The sequence below is a fragment of the Pungitius pungitius genome, chromosome 13 (genome assembly GCF_949316345.1).
Source record: "Pungitius pungitius chromosome 13, fPunPun2.1, whole genome shotgun sequence".
NCBI lineage: Eukaryota > Metazoa > Chordata > Actinopteri > Perciformes > Gasterosteidae > Pungitius > Pungitius pungitius.
The window spans coordinates 16,340,593-16,346,592 of NC_084912.1; positions in this window are offsets into that span (position 1 = coordinate 16,340,593).

A 6,000-nucleotide genomic window follows, 5' to 3' on the forward strand; every position below is an offset into this window, starting at 1 on the left:
CCCTCGCAGAGCACAGCCTGTTCTGAGGCTTCATATGCTAATGCTGCAGATCACTTGTTGTTTGTGTAGCATTACTCTAAAGTGCCAAATGAATCACCATGTAAACATTAGCCAGGGACTAAGAAGAAATGCACTCCCACTGGGCTTGGGTGGAGAAAGGTCCCAACCTCTGGGTAAGAGGAACACATTTTCAAAATTGAATTGACCAATTTCTGATATCTGATTTTTTGGGACATTTTTTTCCACCTTCAGTCTGTCATTGGAGCAAAGATGTTTGCATATGAAAACTGTCCATTTTCTCTTTGGTCGGTGGTACCCGTCAGGTGGACACAAAGCTATCTAACACAGGGGGGGGTTTCACTTAGGCTTATTATATTGTTATATTATGTATTGATACACCAGATATACACAGTGTGCATGTGCAAAACCGACGATGTATCATGTTTGGTTAATATCAGTCTAGCGTATAACTGTACAAATAAGTTGAGTACAGTAGAGCACAAAACTATAGAATATATGGAATATAGATGAGAAGACAGAATAGAGGGGTCGAGTAGAACAAAGTAGAGTACCGCTGTAGAGAAGGAAGTGTTAGAGGGTGTCGTGGGTAAAGTAACACCTATAAAAGTAAAATGGTGGACAGTTGTAAGGAACATCGTGTGTTTGAGTTAACCGGGCAGTAAAGCAGAGCAAAGTGGAGTACAGAATGAGCCACATCTTTACTATTCCCAGAGGTTAGTGTGCCACTCATTTTTCAGAGAAAACAAACAGAGAACACACTGACCACAGATGAATTGTTTCATTTCTCCAGCCTCACGCTAGAGGCCGAGCCACCATCTGGCCGTCAGGCTGCTTGGCTGCTGGGTGAAGTGCCTGCCTATGGTGTGGGGGTCTGTCGCAGGGCGTCGGGCCATGTGTCCCCACTGGGGGGGGGGGGGCGGGGGGGCACAGTGGTCCTGGTTGGCCTTTTGGCCTGTGATGCCTGTCCCCATAAACCAGAGCACCAAACGCACACACACGCACGATACCATATCAATGGCCACTTGCCCAAACCATTAACACTCTGTCAGCTTTTATATGAGCTTACAGTGTAATGACAAGCACATGTCCACAGGTTGCACTACAATGGGAAAGCTGGACACCAGATTCACATTCAAGTTCTGGTAAGGTGTTCAGCATTTGGGCTCCTAAAAGTACCAGGTGTTAACAAAATATCTCCTACTTGCATATGTAGGCGCCAACTTCAAACACTGAAACAAACAACCACTGGGGTCTCATGCTAGATGGGACGAAGGACCTCATAGCTTGCTATAGAGAATGGGGCCAAGACTTCACCCCCTCCCTCCACACACACACACACACCAAGCCCAATGCATTCATTAAGACATAAAGATAAGATAATACAGTTCCATTTGTATTAGGACATTTTCAAGGTAATGGATAATTAATATGTTTGAGTTAGACTGTGTGATACAAAGCAGCGGAAATCAACTCACCAATCAAACACAAAAATGAATAATCGGACGCAAGAAAGTGAGGGTTAAGGAGTTAATAAAGGTAGTTCCTTTCCACTTCAAATTCACTAATCAGGCTAACAGCTTGCAGCACAACTCCAAGACATATGACGCAAACAACGTGACCACAACTCAAAGTAAATACACATGAAGTACGTTCCCACAGAGTTGTAATTGGGCTTTGAGACTATGAGAGTGGTTTCGGGGCCTATCTGCCCCTTGTACTCGGGCCCCGTGTTTGGGGGGCCACTGCTGCTGTGAATTGGCTGGCGGCTGAGCTAAGAGCTCTGTGCACATGCCTCCATGGCTAATCTGCTAATGTATTCCAGAGGTCAGGAGGGTTTCGCACCAAATCAATGGAGGGATTTACACAGCTCTCCCCTGGAATGTGCTCCATCCGTGCTCTGCTTCGGGGGAAAACATCCACCTCTGCTTCGCCAGGCCGTGCTACTTTCTACGGCGTTTAACCACTAAAAAGGAAGGGGGAAGTGCAGTGAAGCACTCTCTTACTCGTACCTTCTTTTTTACATTTTCGCAGTGAGTGAGCGTTTTATTGCTGGGATATTTTTGGTTCGTCCGGCTGTCTGTCTGTCCAACCACATTCTGTATACCCCACACTGCCACAGAAATCACTGTTTTACATGTCGGGGGAAAGTTTGAAAAAGCAGCTCGGAGGGATGAAATAAAGTATCTATAAGAGCAGCCAAAGCCTTTGCCTGGGTCTTGTTTTTGAGCTGTATCCTCTCTTATCCAAACTTCTATGGAGAGGCTCTTGAACCTGAAAGGTAAGAAGAGCAGCAGGACTATATCAGCATGAAACCCATTTCCACGTAAGAAGTTCTGTATGCCAGCGGCATCAACAGCATATGTGCTCTCATGACATAAAGGCTCAAAATGTTCCATCTAAACGTCTCAACGGTCAACTGAAATGAGGCAGAAAATAGAAGCAATGTGGGAACTCACAGAATTAATTTTCCGTGCAGCCAGACCTCCCAATAGTCAACACGAGTTGCGTTCTCACCAGAGGATGAAAACGCTTTGGTAAAAATAAGCGATTACTGGCTCTCTTTCATCAGGTGTCATCTTACGTAAGTGTTGAAGAAAAGCGCCTAGAGAATGCATTGCAGAAATGCCATTATTAAAGGGAAATCTTAGGCCATGACCCTGAAATAGATGCCTACGTTGATTACCGTACAAAGACAAAAAGACAGAGGGATGGAAAAGGGTGAGAACAAATGAGGGAAAGTGGCCCACTCTACAAACGAGCACTCACAGTTTCTGATATGACATCATGGGAGATATTTCCATATCTCATCTGTACTGTGTGTGTGTGTTTTTGTGCAAACGTGTCCAGCCCTCAATCCCTCCCCTCCTCTCCTCTCTGTTTGTGGATTTTGGACCAGGCTTGGCTCAGGTCATAAATAAGCCGGCCTGGATGGAGGAGGACACCCGATTCCAGACACACAGGCACAGTGTGCAGGGGCCCTGGCCTTAAATCCAGACAGCCAAGCTAGGACCAAACCAACCTAGACACACATAACAAGAGAGAGAGAGAGAGAGAGGGAGGGACAGAGAGAGGGAGGGAGGCGGCTTACTTTCACTTCCCTTAAACTCTGTTACAGAGGTCACAGGTCAGATTCATATATATAAATGTGTTCAGCTCCACACCCTTGGAACAGGAGATTGATGTTCTGAGCTCAACTTTTTGTGTTTTTCTTACACCTATCTGTTTCTGGTTGAGACATGCGCTGTGTCTCATACTCCCATATGGAGTATTTAAATAAAGCAGTTTATGATTTTTTTTTTTACAGTATCTACATTTTTGGAGGGATGAACTACAGTCACATACAGATCAAGATCTTTCTCTTGCTAGCTTTTGCCATCCTCAGCCCTCATCCAGCTCATCTGTCTATGTTCTTTTTTTACCAGTAACTGCCGGGCTGATGCGGACCACAACAGGCTGTTTTAAAAGGTTTCAGGTTCGACCCACGCGGTGGTCCCTAGAGAAGGAACATTTCTCCTGACGTTTATTTTTTCTCGAGCTAGATGCAAAGCTTTAGTTACCTTTGGATAGAAGCGGGCTAGCTGTCTTTCCCCGTTTCCTGTCTTCATGCTTATTTCATTGTTGGCAAGAAAACAAAAATATGACTTTCCGCTTTTAAAGTATGAATTTTTTCATATATGATGTAAAAATGAGAGACATATGAGCCAAGTCCTCCTTTTCAGAACCACCTCCCCAACCTACCACGTCCACCCACAGTTCCCCTTTGCTCATCTCCGCTCCACCACATGACTCAACCCCACCCGGCCCCATCCTCCTCATTGACATGATCTTTCCATTCATCTGCCAGAGCGCTTCCTGTGTAAGGGGTGAGGGGGGGTCAGCGTGTTGATAAATCCATAAAGGCCCCCAGGTTAGCCCATGAAGAACTCAGATGGCCTCTGTCACCCGTTCCCACAGGGCCGCCTGTCTGTCAGCCCCACTAACTGACAAAGCCCCCCCCACCCCACACACACATACATAGCCACATTAAAAATCATTCTGTCTGGGCCTGCCACTCACTTACTTGACAAAAGCTTGAGTCTCACACTTTTGCCCCTTGTTAGCGTAGGGTAAGTTGGGGGGGGGGGGGGGGGGGGGGGGGCAGTGACTCCACCTTGTCCAGCCTTAAGCAGGGTCACTTTCTGTCTTTTCCTCTGGCCCTCAAGTCTTTGAAAAGAAAGACAGCACCGTGCTAAATCCACCAAAAAGGATGGTGGGTGTTGTGAAAAGACGGACACTGATGCCACCCTCCCCATGGCACAAAGACACAGATGCTCCTGGCAGGAGGCTCGGAGCCCCAGTGTGTTTCCTAAAACATCACAGAGTGTTTAGTGATGGTACCAACTTAAAGCTTGTGGGGCGGTTTTTATACTGCTGAGTTCTTATCAGCCAACACAATATGACTCAAAGGACATTATCACTTTTGCATTTATCTCCTATTGTTGCCCAGGTGAACATATGGTTAAATTTGGATTCAGCAGCACACCAAGATATTTAAAATCAATGAGCATTTCATACTTTTCTTAAAATAAGATATTCTCTAAAATATCAACATTTGGGTGATTGATCAAGCCACTGTGTGATTTTCAATTCTATATCATGACACTGTTGAGTATGATAAGAAGATGTTCATGTCAGTCCTTTAGAATGAAAGTGAAATAAAGTTTCAATAATAACATCTCCAAGTTTTATTATATACACCACGACTAAAAAACGTCTGGTTAATGTCTCGTCTCCTCCAGTTAAAATGAAAGGAAATTGTAATAGATGGACGTGGACTTTCATTCATCCTTCAGTAAATCTTCTTAACCATTGTCAGAACCTCAAAATACCTAAAGCGGACTGTTCCACCCATTTAAGGAGCTCTGTTGTTACCCAGAGAGAGACTTATGTGTTTGAGGAGGAGTAGCAGACCAAAAGGAGTCATAGGACTTAAGGATAGGAGAGATGGACCTGAAAAAAACTACTGTACATAAACAGCTGAACGCTGACAGTTGAAATGACATTATTCTTTGGTTTTAATGTTGTAATGTGTTTTTGTGTCTCCTGCTCATGTTGAAGTAGCAGCTGCAGCACCAGGCAGTTTGTTCAGAAGCAGCTCCAAGTCCAAGGTGGAAAAAAATTAACTCTAAACCAAAATCTGCTGATTTGGCTGATGAACTGTTGGTGTCTAAAATGACAAAGTTATTTAGTCATTTAGACAAATTCTTGCATAATGACTTTGTTGAAAATGTATTAACTACACTATGTATATCATCACTTTTAGTTACCTGGACATGCTTTATATTTAAAAAGTAAATATCTAAATTACTTTTTTAACATGCAATACATTTATAAAATTACCTATACTATGACCTTTTTATTTTTTTGACAAGCAATGCAATGACAACAATAATATATATTTCAATTTCATTCATGATGTACAATAATATGACTAATTTCTACATAAAATACAGAATTTTGTTTTTCTTAGGAATAATTCAAATGAATTAATATAATAATTATATTATAGGATGACATAACATTCCAGGCTTTTGTCATCCTTTATTATTGCTTTGTTTTTACTAAATTATATTATGTTATACACTATATTATGACTTACATAGTTTTCTCAACATACTATACCATGACATTTTGTGACATGCTATCGTATTATGATGTGTGTAAGGGGATCTCCAAAAGTTTTACTCCCTTGTTCCTTGGGTGTGACTCTGATTCCTAAATATGATCCTTGGACATTTTACTGCATCTATATCATAATGTGAATTGGAAATGCTTTCTGTGACACCAAAGACAAAAAAAGCCTTTTCACAGCTATTTAGCTCGTTCCCAAAGGAATAAAGTTTTATTCGTTTGTTTTCTAACTCTTGTTAACACACATTTCAACCCAGCACCATGCATGCATCACTGTGGGCCGGGGGTGGGCATCCCAGCCAGCAGAGG